Source organism: Lutra lutra, chromosome 11 (assembly GCF_902655055.1).
Source record: "Lutra lutra chromosome 11, mLutLut1.2, whole genome shotgun sequence".
Taxonomy (NCBI): domain Eukaryota; kingdom Metazoa; phylum Chordata; class Mammalia; order Carnivora; family Mustelidae; genus Lutra; species Lutra lutra.
In genome coordinates, this window is record NC_062288.1 from 73578504 (window position 1) to 73592707 (window position 14204).

At 36.1% G+C, this 14204-nt stretch overlaps 1 long non-coding RNA gene across 1 annotated transcript; it reads left to right on the forward strand.

Annotated features, from left to right (window-relative positions):
• The first annotated feature begins 2958 nt into the window (after positions 1–2958).
• Positions 2959–13575, forward strand: LOC125080818 (uncharacterized). Its single transcript, XR_007121490.1, has 3 exons — positions 2959–3153; positions 5246–5303; positions 13486–13575. It is a non-coding gene; the product is annotated as an uncharacterized LOC125080818 (long non-coding RNA).
• The last annotated feature ends 629 nt before the right edge of the window (positions 13576–14204 follow it).

The window sequence follows — 14204 nt, forward strand, 5'->3', positions numbered from 1 at the left end:
AGAGACCCTGTCTATAAGTTATAAATAAGATGTCCCTAGGGGCGCCTCAGTGGCTCAGTGGGTTAAGCGTCTGACTTCAGCTCAGGTCATGATCTCAGAGTTCTGGGATCAAGCCCCGGTAGGGATAGTCTACTTTTCCCTCTACCTCTGTTCTTCCCCCAACTCGTGCTCTTTCTTTCTCTCTAAAATAAATAAATAAAATCTTAAAAAAAAAAAAAAAGTCCCTAAACATCAAAAAAGAGGCTAATAGAATCAGCTGTTAAAGAATCCATTTACCTTGGGAACAGGAAAGCTCTATTTAGAATCAGGCTAACCCTCCCTGAGAAATCCTTCCTTGCCTGGGATCTGTCACTTCAGGAGAACCCCTGTGTGTTAGGTGCCCAGGAACTTTCACCTTTTATATAGCGTCAGCTTAAAAGATGAGGAAAGTGTACAGTAAGGCAATGTTCAATGGTAAGAACAGAAAGGTTAAGAAAGTCTCCTCTGCCCAATGCCTCAGGTTAGCTCAGTTTGCTTTTTTTTTTTCTTTTCATGTAAGAGAAGGATATCCAAAGAAATACAGAAACTGAGAAAAATGAGCTTTTAAGTGGGTGGTGGGAGAAAACCACAACGATAAAAATTATAAACAATACTGCGCAGGCCCTTCACAAAGTGGGCTCTCTGAATACCCAGTGAGGCATGTTTACCAGAAGAAGAAAGATGGAGTCGGCTGGCGCCTCTTAAATGTGCCTACTCAGGAGTTTGGGACACACATGTGCTTTTGTGTGTGTTTTCTCAGAGGACATTTGCAGACACCAATCTTTTTCTAATCTCACTTGTGTTTTCAAATTGAGGCAGGTATGGGATTTCTGTAGAGGACACAGATATGGAAAAGGCCATTAGGAAGTTATCTGATATTTAAATAGAAAAAAAATGCAATTAAAATCCCACTACCCTTTTCATAGTTTGTTTTCTTTATTTGAAACAGTCAAGAATTAAAAACAACTGAATTTTTTTTGTAAACCTTTCAAGAAGTTCACTTTTGGACTAAGCCCAAACCTACAGTTACTAAGCCAAAAATGGACTATTTTCACAAAGAGTTGAGTGATGGAAAGCAGAAGCTGTCATGGAAAGTGTTATGTGAATACTCTCATTAAAAAAAAAAAAAGACTGTGAATTGGAAGTAGGCATTTCTTTACCTTATAAAAACTCTGGCAAATTATTTCCCTTTGGAGGATGATCATTTGAGCTAATATGCCGACATTCCAAATATTATGGGTCTTGTGACAGTATGCAGGGTTTTGTTTTGTTTTGTTTTGTTTTGTTGACACGCTCCCCTCCTAGTCTGTGGACAGACTCTGGACGTGTCTCAACCCAAAGTCAAGGCTGTTCAAACTCAGACAGAAATGACTGTCTCATCGGTTTGATTGGCAGGATTTTGTACTGTGTGATTCAGTTACTGATACAAATTTTGAAGGTAGTTTATGTACTTCCTTGAGCTCTCACTAAAATATTGTAGTCAGGTATAAATGAAGATGGACTATACACAAATGATTCCAGCAACCGTTGAAAACTGTGGAGCAGTGGTTCTCAATGTGTAGTCCCCCAACCAGCAGCTTTAGCATCACCTGGGAACTTGTTAGAAATATAGAACCTCAGTGTCCAGCCTGAGTTTATCAAATCCGAAGCTCTGGGGGGTAGAGCTCCCAATTTGTGGTTTAACAAGCTGTCCAGGAGACTTGTTGTGCTCAATGTGAGAGCAAGTGCTGGAAGACTTAAGAGGTATAGATATAATGGGAATACATGTAGAAACTTTTTTTTTTTTAATAATTTGTAAAAATTCTTATACTGGGGCAAATGTGAAACAAGCTTTTGTACCATGCCGTCCCATGCATGACACGATGGACTTAGCCTTTCATTCATTTACACAACATGATATAAGTATTTGAGAGTTACTTAAATGTTCATCCTATGGGATATTTAATACAGAATGATGCTGATGTGCTCTTAGTAATTTTACAGATGGTAGTTTTAGATGCAGTGAAACTCAGTGAAAATTTGAGTTCTGCTAAACAAGGCTCCAAGAAGATGCCTGTTAACTTTAGCTTTGAAATGTTCCAAGAGTAAGGATTAATGGTAATATCACAATGACTGAAAATTATGGGATTACTCCACTTGAAAACATTCTTCATTCTGTCATTTGTAATTCTCTTCACATAACTTAGAAAAAGAGATCTGAGAAATACTGTCAGATAATATCTAAAATCTGAGTGTCATAGATGCATATAAGGCCCTTAAAATTATTTTTAACAAATGCTATTATGCTGGAACTCCAATTCATTTGGCAAGCTTTCATTGATCTCTGTTGCCAGCAAATAAAAAGAATGATAGTATTGCATAATAGAAAGGGCTTTCGCTGTGGAGCTGGGGATACAGTCTCTAAACCTGGTTCTGCCACTGGTGATGTGTAGCTGGAAGTTAGGCATTTAAGCTCTCTGGGCCTCAGTTGTCTCATCTGTAAGATGGGGAGGTGACTTAGATCTCCAAATCCTGCTTCAATTAGCTGTTGTGGTCAAACAAACTATCTTAAACATAGGGGCTTACAACAGCAACCATTCATTATTTCTCAGGAGTCTGCAGGTCATCTAGGTGGTTCTGCCAAACTCGCTTGCATTTGGCCAATCTTAACTGTAATCACTGTGGTGAGACCGCAGGGTGACTGGGAGCTGACCAGTATATAATGGCCTCTGTGTAGTTTCTCATCCTTCAGGAGGCAGTATGGGCTTCTTCTCATGCCTATGGCAGGTTCTCAGAGAACAAGCCGAAGCATGTAGTCTCATGGGGCAGAGGTTCAGAATTGGCCCAATATGGCTGCCACACTCTATTGGCCAAATCAAGTCATAAGCCAGGCGGATTCGAAAGGTGGGGAACAGACTCCACCTTCAATGGAAGGCCGTGGGGAGTCACATAGCTGACAGTATGCTGCAGGAAGGAGAAGAACCGAGGCTGTTACTGCAAGCAGCCTACCTTCTGAGCTTTAAAATACAGTAAAATATCAGGAGATACCTCCCATATAATGCTATAGAATGCTCATTGTTGAGTGTTTTAGAAATAGAGAAATATTTAGAAAAATGGAAGATGCAGAGGGGATATAATGTATTTGTGAAAACCAGAGTAAGCATGTTTTAAGCAAGGCTTCTCTTTAATTATTGTCTGAGTTTCACATAAAGTCTGCTTCATCAACTGGATAAATATTTGACTGCTGTTCAGTAAATTGCATTAGTTTACTTTAACTGTATGCTCAGCCTTATTCAGGCATCCTACATTAGGCAATGTAGTGTGTAATGCGTCTCTGCAGGTGACCAGAGCTATTCTCTGTATGAGGTAAATTAAAACTCATATTTTAAAAATTAAACATTCTTGCACTTCATGATTTCAATATTTAATTATAACCTGTGTCAAGGCCTAATCTCTGACTGAGTCAGGCATGAAATTAATCAAAAAAAAAAAAGAGGCAAAAGCTTAGCAATTCTTCTACACTGTAAAAATAATGTGGTTTCTTTAGTTTCACAGTGATGTTTATATCCATTTTATGAAGAAGACTACTGATGTATCCAGTAAGTTGGTATACTGCGTTAGCATCTGTGGGGACACTGAACGGTTCGGAAAAATCGGGAACCTGAACAGACGTTTATAGATTTTAACAGAGAGCCAAACTTTCTTTTAAAAAGAGAAATAAATTATTTTCAAAAAAGATAAATTATAGACCTTGCTGAAAGAGATAGTAGAAAAGAAAGTTAATGTGTTGACATCTTGGATTGGACAAAACTAAAATACATCCCAAAGTGTGTTTGTTCTAAAGGTACCATTCATGTCTGTTCCCATTTATATTTTCTACTGGCTTGTCAAAAACTTTTTGTATGAAAAAAAAATTCAAACAAGTTTTCCTAGGAATATATCCTTACAGAAATAATAGACAATATTTGTTGCAAGGGTTTGTTGTTGTTGTTGTTTTCTGTGCAAGAGTTCACGTAGAATTACAGGGTTGTGTTGATCAGAAGAGGAATGTACCACATTCAAGGAGAAACATGTGTCGAGCTAAGTTAGTGGGATTTGATAGCATGAAGCCAGCAATTTCACAGAAGCACTTATGGGTTCCCAAGTCATGGGGATGATGCAGGCAAGTTAAAGAAGATAATCACACTTTTCTTCACTGGAAGAGTCATGAGATGAACTTGAATGCCTTTAAAGATAGACAGCATGGGACAGATTGACTTGAGTCTTATTGGTGTAATTGTTGTCTTGGTTAAATGACTCCTTTCTTCATATGGTCACATTATATGTAAAGGTCACAGGCATATTAAATAAATAGCAGGCAGGTATGGAGGTAGATGTCTCAGGTATCATGTGGAGTGACTTTGTGGAGTAAGCAAAGGAAGTGAATATGAAAGGATGAACTTGAAAATAAAACAGGTTGCTCTGAGCCTGGATGCTCTAGAACATCTTGTATGTTGCCATCTTGATGCTTCTCCCTCTAATATTGGTTGCAGTCAGTGCGACAATTAATTTTAGAGAGATAGGTGGGTGGATGGATGGATGGATAGATAGAGATATTAAATAAAGAGCAACAGTATCCTTAATATCTAATATCCTTAATATTTATAAATATATAAGTAACATATAACAAAAGACTACTCAATAAAAAATAAAACTTAGTAATTCTCAAAGAAACCTAAATGTTTTACAAAAATACAAATTTAAACAACAGTGAAATATAATTTCATACCCAATAGGTAATGCAATAATATAAAATCTAACAATACTGAATGTTGTGCAAGATGTGGGTAAATAACTCCCAAACCATTTTGGAGAGGAATTTGGAAATGTCCAGTCAATGTGAAGATTTACTCATTCTCAGACTCTGTGTTTCTATATCTCTGTACTAGATAGTTTATCATAACATCCATTTTAATAGTAAAAATTTGGAAATAATCCAAATGCCTTAGTTGTATTTTTACATTGTGGTAATTTGTATATGAAATAATATATGAAGGTTGAATAATTAAATTACAGCTGTATATATGAATATGGATAAAGTATTGAAAAATGTTCAGCAAATATAAAAACATTATAGAATGGTACATGTGGTAGAATACAGTTAGTAAAGTTTTACAAAATGCAGTACTGTGAACTGCTTATGGATACATTTTTTTGAATGTTTAAAAATTTGTAAGTGAAGTATAATCGACATACAATATTATATTAGTTTCAAACATACCACATATTGATTTGACAACTCTCTACATTACTCAGTACTCACCACGGTAAGTACAGTCACCATTTGTCACCATACAATTTATTACAGTATTATTGAATATATTCTCTATGCTGTACTTTTCATCTCCAAGATTTATTTATTTTTTAACTAGAGTTTTTACCTCTTAACCCTCTTCATCTATTTGACCCACCCCCCTCATCTACCTCATCCTTTGGCAACCACCAATTTGTTCTCTGTATTTATGGGTCTGTTTCTGTTTTTGTTTTGTTTTGTTTTTTTAAAGATTTTACTTATTTATTTGACAGAGATCACAAGTAGGCAGAGAAGCAGGCAGAGAGAAATAGGAGGAAGCAGACTCCCTGCTGAGCAGAGAGCCCGATGCGGGGCTCCATCCCAGGACCCTGGGATCATGACCTGAGCCGAAGGCAGAGGCTTTAACCCACTGAGCCACCGAGGCGCCCCTGTTTCTGTTTTTTCTTTGTTCATTTGCTTTGTTTCTTAGATTCCACATATAAGTGAAATCATATGGTATTTGCTTTTCTCTGTCGGACTTAACCCCTGTTGGTATGAATGACAAGATCTCATTCTGTTTTATGGCTGGTAACACCCCACTGTATATATACACCACTTCTTTATCCATTCATCTACCCATAGCCACTTCCGTGGCTTCCATATCTTAGGTATTATAAATAATACTGCAGTAAACATTGGGGTACATATATCTTTTTGGATTAATATTTCTGTTTTCTTTGGGTAAATACCCAGTAGTAGAACTACAGGATCATATGGTATTTCTACTTGTAATGTTTTGAGGAGACTCCATACTGTTTTCCACAGTGGTTACACCAATTTACATTTCTAGCAGCAGTGCACAAGGGTTCTCTTTTCCCTACATCCTAACCAACACTTGGTTATTTCCTATCTTTTAAAATTTTTTAATGTTGATACTAACCATTCTGATTGGGATAAGGCAATATCTCATTGCAGTTTTGATTTGCATTTTGCTGATAATGATTAGTGATGTGGAGCATCTTTCCATGTGTCTATTGGCCATCCGTAAGTCTTCGTTGGAGCAAGTGTCTGTTCAGGTCTTCAGCCGATTCTGTGATTGGATTGTTTGTTCTTTGGTATTGAGTTGTATTCAGTTCTTTATATATTTTAGATATTAACCCTATATCATATATGTCATTTGCAAATATCTTCTCTCATTTAGTAGGTTGCCTTTTTGTTTCATTGATGGTTTCCTTCACTATGCAAAACTTTTATTTTGGTGTAATCTCAATGGTTTATTTTTGCTTTTGTTTCCCTTGTGTGAGGAGACATATTTATAAATATGTTGCTAAGGCTGATGTCCAAGAGATTACTGCCTGTATTTTCTTTTAGGAGTTTTATGGTTTCAAGTCTCCCATTTGATCTTTAGAGTTTACACATTCTTAAAGGAAATGTTCATGTAATTGTAGATGCAAAATTGAGCTAGCTTCTGTCCCTCTCTCCCTCTGTCTCTCTTTTACTTGTTGAAAGAGAAAAAGGGAATACATGGTGGATGAGAAACCCATAGAACGATTCAGGTGAAAGGACATTTTTTAAAATGTCTGAAGAAAATACAGCTAAATGTCAGGTTTTGTTAAAGTGGGTGTAGTCAGAGTGTTTATTATCTTATATATGTCATAACTTAAGAAAGAAAAAGATTATTTCTAATTTTATTTCAGATTTAATGATTGGCCCATATTGACAAGTCTTCTTCACCTTTCGCTTCCAAAGTAGCTGTCTGCCTTGTATCTAAACCCAATGTAGGATTGAAACAAGCAGATATGGTAAACTCTTTCAATGTGACATTATAGTTTACCTCTGGAGTGGGTAATAATTCTGACCCTAGTACCAAGTGTTATAAGGTATTCTAATATATTTTGAATTTGGAATTCAAAAGTTGGCTTACTCTGAATGAATGAAAGGCTGAATCATTGCATAATGCTTTCATACCGTGAAAGAATAAATGAATGATTGCCTGATAGTGTCTTAATATTTATACTGTGCATCAAAGATATTTTAATTAAAACCTGAGATCTCCTTTCTGCTGTATGAAAATTACTATTTACTCCCATTAAAGTCTTGACCCAATAAGCAAATTGGTTTGGTGAATATTCTTACTACGTGATTTGCCACTGATTAGTGACACGTTCATTGGTGTTCCTCTTCTTTACAGAATACATATGCACAGTGAGTACTTCTGTCTATAGCAACTATACTAATCAAACTAACTCACAGTCATCTGCTTTTAGATTAACAGTGGAAAAACTCTGGCTATAAAATCCAGGTGAGCTAAAGGGAGGTAATACAAGTACCTGAGTCAGTGAGAACCACTTGATCAGGTAGTAGATGATGGCTACTTTGCTTCCCTCCAGATAAATCTTTTTATTATCAAGTACAGAATATGGAAAAGCAGATTTGTCACAAATTTTTATCCCATAATTTTCATATATAATTTATTAGGGACTATGACAGTGATGAGTGCCATAGTAATACACTATTAAAGGAATTTATAACCCCCACCCAACTCGTGCATTAACCCTATTTTGCAGATGAGGAAACTGTAGATCAAAGAGGTTTAAAAGATCACTTATGTTTACAGAACTGGTAAGGAGAGGTAGGAGGCAAACCCTGCTATGTTTTACTTAAAAGTCCACCCACTTAACCTGCCCCCAATTCTCTCCGTCAGTATTATTGCATTAGCTGCAATAAAATCTTCAACCGTAGCAAAATATAACATTGCCACTTATATCATGTTGGGAATTTTTTGTGCCAAATTCTAGGATAAACAGCTTATAAGGGGAAAAAGTAAAAGAGATAAAATAATAAAACAAAGGAGCTAACTTTTTATCAGTGCAATAATAAAGTCACAACCTTTTCCACACCTTTGCCATTTCCTCTCAAAGAACATGTTGCTCCAATCATATTTTCATAAGCTCACTCTGATATTTAAATTCACACTCAGGAGGAGCTGCTGGGTGGCTCCGTTGGTTAAGTTAAAGGAACCACCATTGTCTCAGGGTGGTGAAATCAAGCCTCACATCAGGCTCCATGCTCAGTATGGAGTCTGCTTCAGATTCTCTCTTTCTCTTGGCCCCTGACCCCACTCTCCTTCTCTAAAAAATAAATAAATAAATAAATAAATAAATTCACACTCAACAATACCTATATACATGGATGAAATTTTTCAGTTGTTTTATATGTAATTAATAACAAACTTTAAAGCTGCAAGTATTCATAACTTGCTACATAGAGTTCCAAGTTATGTTTACCTGCTGGAATAAGAAAGACAGATGAGGCCATAAAGTTCTGCAAGAGTCCAAACTGTCAGTTCATCTCTTTCCTTTGGTGTCTTGCAAACCAAGATTATCAGTCTCTGCTTTATTTCTGATCCAAGCCAGTTGTTTTTTTATTCACAATTTGGGACACAGTGAAAATACTAACTTCTGTTTAGATTGCTACCCATTAATGGTTTGGAACAAACTAGTAGTTGTCAAAGCAATGAGTAAATTATAGACAGCATTAAAGAAGGAAAAAAATGGGAAACGGAATAGAATAAATATCCAAATACATGACATGGCATAAGGGCACATAAGGGTAAGTGTGATTTTAGATATCTGCCTTAAAGTGAATGTAAAATGTATTTGTTACTATGTACCATAGTCAAAAGTTGAGAAGCAAATGTGGTAAGATTAACTGAGTCCAATTAGAACATTTGGCTCTCTTTCAGTTAAGTAAATCCATAAGCACACCCTCAGACCAACGATTACTCTTTTTTGAAGGTACTTAAATAATCATTGACTCGTGAGAAATCTAATTAGAAAGCTGGTAGAGATTTTTCATGTTATCATTTCTACCTCATCTTCTATTACCAAATAGAAACAGCCTTCAAATGACTGTCCTAATTGCTGACAGTACAGTCATCTTTTTCAGTACCTTACATTGTTACTAATTTTTACTCTTAATTTTAGTCTGTTGAAAACGGTCAAGTTGATTGGTATACCACGGAAAACAGAATGTTTAGATGGTCTTTGTCTTTTTTGGCTCATTATTTTGACTTCCTGGAAGTCTAGGATAAAAGTTAGCCTTAACCACTAAAATAATCATCTAAAATACTCATAATAGCTAAAAGTTTTGAATACTCATAACCCAGGAGCTGTGCTAGTTCCCATTCTAGTTAGATTACAAGAAATTCTGAGGGAGTTCATCTGAGAAAGGCATTCAAAGTATGATTCTCAGGCCTCTCCCCTGGTCCCTATGATTTGTGTCTGTTTTGGGGCCCAGGAACATGTTATTTATAAAACAGCATAAGTGATTGTTAGTATCAGGCAAGCTTGTAGTAAAACTGCATTTTCTCATTTTATCCTTGTGGAAAATATTTTGGAAGCAGATTTTCTCATCATCCCCATTTTATGCATATGAGGAAACTAGAGAATGGGTGGAGAAATGGGGGTCCCCATGCAGGGACCTCCACTGAAGTGTCAGCTCCCAGTGCAGGCTGCCCAGTACCTAAAGCAACCAGTTACTCACATCCTTGTTCCTTGTCTCCCTTTCTTACACTTCCAGCCCTGTCTTCTGGAGAAGGTCCCTCCTCCACCCTACCACTGCCCTTTGGCCCTTTTCCTTTCCCTCAGTTCTTCTGGTGACCAAGAAGGGAGAAATGCCATCTGCAACTTAAAAGGTAGAATGACCCCTTTAAAATCCTGAAGATGGGTTTGGTGCAGGTGTGTGTCTATTTGCAATATGGGGGGAGGGGTGGAAGGAAGGTTAAAGCTGTGACCCAAAAGTACTCTCATCGTTCATCCTCTCTCCCATGTGGCTTCAAGGCTGTAGACAGGCTGTGCTTTGGCTGCTGAAGCCTCAAGGATGCTGCTAATAGCTAGCATTTTTCAGAGTGGGAGAGATTTGGCTTTGTTGCTATATAACCTGAACTCCAGAGAGAAACACTGGGCACAAGTGATGGTCTTTGTTACCGTAATTGAAGTTGTTGCCGTAAAACATGCAACAGAAGAAAGACAGTGTTTCAGATCCGCCTAGTGTTCCGTATGCTCACAGTGTTGTGCAACCACTTCTATCCAATTCCAAAACATTTTTGTCACTCCCCAGGGAGTCCCTGTACCCATTAAGCAATCATATTCTATTCATTCTACCCCAAATCCCTGGAAGCTAATCATCTGTTTTCTGTCTCTCTGGACTTAACTATTCTGGATATTTCATATTAAGGAAGTCATATAATTTATGACTTTCTGTGTCTGATTTTCTTTCACTTAGCATAATGTTTCCCACTTTCATCCATGTTGTAGCATATATCAGTAATTCATTCCTTATGGCTGAATAATATTCCATGATTTGGGTATACCACAATTTACCCATTTACCTCTTGATGGATATGAGGGTTGTTTCTACCTTTGGCTGCTGTGAGTAGTTCTTTTCTGAATGTTTATGTACAAGACTTTGAGTTCCTGTTTTTAATTCATTTGGGTGTATATCTAAGAGCAGAGTTGCTAGATCCTATGGTAATTCAATGTTTAACTTTTTTTTTTAAGATTTTATTTATTTATTTGACAGAGAGAAAGATCACAAGTAGGCAGAGAGGCAGGCAGAGAGAGAGGGGGGAAGCAGGCTCTCCGCTAAGCAAGGAGCCCGATGCGGGGCTTGATCCCAGTATCCTGGGATCATGATCTGAGCCAAAGACTGGGACTTAACCCACTGAGCCACCCTGGCACCCCTCAATGTTTAACTTTTTGAGGAACTTCCAAATTGTTTTCCACAATGGCTTCTCCATTTTACATTTGTGTCAGCAGTATTTGAGGGATTCCAGTTTCTCCGTATCTTCACCAACACTTATTCTTCCTTCCTTCCCTTTATTTATTTATTTGTTTTTTAAAAAATTCTAGCCATTTTGGTGCATACGAAGTGGTGTCTCATTGTGGTATTGATTTTCATTTCTCTAGTGGCTAATGATGTAAGCATGTTTGCATGTGCTGGCTGACCATTCATGTATCTTATCTTCTTTGGAGAAATGTGGACTCAAACCCTACATTTGACTTTGGAATCCTCCTCCTTTCTTTTTGCGTGGAGGCCGCTTTTTCCCTCATAGCAGTTATAATAGTGATAATGATAGTAGCTGCCTAATGCCAGGCACAGTGCTAATCACTTCAAATATATTACATTCTTAAATTCTATTAGGTTTTATCTCTTACTTTTTTAAATCTCCAGGATAAGAAAATTGAGGCCCAGAGGTTTAGTTGAACATGGTTCATTAAAAACCAAGAGGTGGAGTCTGATTTCAGAGTCACTTCTCTCTGATTTGAAAGTCCATGCTCTTAACCTCTGTGCCAGGGGTCTGCACACTTAGCTCGAATTGCTTACGTATATTGGGAAATTATTTTTTAGCTACGTGCCATCTTATACATTTTTAATAATAAGTATAAGTGACTGAAAAGGATGTAATTTCCCACATATTGTAAATATTAGCATTTAAAAATGTAACTGTTAGATCACTCTTTTAAATGTTTCTAAGGGACTCTAAATGCCATGGTGATACGGTACCCAGAATCATTGATTTTAAAAATTCATGAATAGTTCTTTCCTTTTTACTTGCAATTGTACTTTTATTATATTACTTCCCCAGAATGTTATCACAATATAACATTTCTCATGCCTGAAAGTCTTTTATTGATCACCCTCTCATACTTTCTGGATCAAAATATGAATATAAATTAAAATTGAATTTTAAATGGTTTCTTATAACTATAAAGCTCTGAGTGTTAAAGATTCCTTTTGATTGAGTTGTTATTAGTAGTAATTAAGTGATGAAATCAACAAAAATATATTACGGATTTTTATAACTTTTCATTAGCTGTAACAAGTTAATTTGTATTGAAAATGCACCTTTTTAGTAGGATTGATGGGGTTGATACGGTGTCTTGATTGAAGGAGAGTCTGTGCACAATTTTTCAACATGTCCATTTGATACCCCAGAGCCTTCAACTATCGAATAATGCAACATAGCAAATTTGTGATAGATGAAAGGAATGGATTTTTTCCTTTCCTTTTTTTTTTTTTTTGTTAACTTGGTGGAGCTAATTCGAAAAGAGTTGTAGGCAAAGGAACCTTGCTACCCTCACCGGACATAGGAACATTCTTAAACAGGTCAAATTTATATTAACATCTTCTGTAAGATCTCATCATTGATGTCTTCTTTTCTGGCTATTTAATAGGTATCAACTTAAAAAAATGTTTTCTCATTCTTATCTGTGGATGTATAAGAATTATAACTGGGGCGCCTGGGTGGCTCAGTGGGTTAAGCCGCTGCCTTCGGCTCAGGTCATGATCCCAGGTCCTGGGTTCGAGCCCCACATCGGGCTTTCTGCTCAGCAGGGAGCCTGCTTCCTCCTCTCTCTCTGCCTGCCTCTCTGCTTACTTGTGATTTCTCTCTGTCAAATAAATAAATAAAATCTTAAAAAAAAAAATTAAAAAAAAAAAAAGAATTATAACTGATACATTGTTTTTATACTTATGTACCCAGGTATTTTACTATACCTTATTATTTCAACTAAACTGTCTAAATGTCTAAAATATCTAAAATGTCAAGTTTAGAAAAAAGTACATGTAGAAATAATGGACCTGGATATTAATCTTTTAAAATGATTCATGCAACAACTTTGCAAAGTAGGATATGCATGGTATACAAAGAGAAGGTAATTTGTCTGGATCACAGATATTGTAAGGAGCTGAGCAAAATTTTGAACTCATTCTTTTTGTCTCCTTTTTCCTTAATTCTTTTTTTTTAAAGATTTATTTATTTATTTATTTGACAGACAGAGCCACCCAGGCGCCCCCTTAATTCTTTTTTTTAAAATATTTTATTTTTGAGTAATCTCTATAACCAATGGGGGGCTTGAACTCACAACCTTGAGATCAAGAATTACATGCTCTATGTATTAAGCCAGCCAGGTGCCCCATTCCTTAATTCTTTATTAAGGAATAAACAAATTTATTCCTTAATAAAGAATAACTAATAATAATTAATATTATAATTAATAATAAAGAATAACTAATAACTAATAATAATAGTGTTAACTAGAAGCAATGACATTCAGTTCAAATAATTCTTGGCTGTTTTTTTTTTTAACTCACATTATAACAAAGAGCTCAACTTAAATGTGTCTGTAATTAGTGAAAAATTTTTTTAATAGAGAAGACATCTTGTATCTACTACATACCTCTGGCCACAGGTCACTCCCACAACAGTAGCCGTTCAAAGATGGACAAAGCTGCCCCTTGATTTTCAAGAGGTACGGATCTGGGGACCCCTACCTCAGTCGTTTCTGAATTATAAGGTTGTGATCAGATTTTATATGAGAGATAATTGTCTATAGTTGGGTGGTCACTGAGTGTAAACATTTTCTTTCTTTAAAGTGAGATTATTATAAAACCAAATCATTAAACTGTAGAATAGTTTCATTTCTGACACAGTTGAGAATTCAGGTTTTAAGAAATAGAAGACTGACTGTATAATCTATTCGTGAGTTATAAGGTAATGTTAGGTTTAGCCATCATTCTATAAATAGAGCAATAAAAGCACAGACCAACACCTTTCAGTTACCCTGTAAGTAACTTCATGGTCAGATTTATCTGGTATACTGAGCAGAAAGCCATTTTCTATCACATAATGAAAATATTTGGAAAACCACTAGAGCAATGAGAGTTATAGAACTCTTAAAACTGTAATTGTCTCATTCCATTATTAGAGTGAAAAGTATTTGGAAATGTTTTAGTTTCCAAGTAAATGGCAGTGTATCATTTTGAGATTACTAATTGATATCCCCACCCCTTTTCTTTAGAGACTAAAGTATGATGAAGCCAAAAAAAAAAAAAAAAAAAAAAAGAGAGAGAGAGAGAGAGAAAGAAAGAG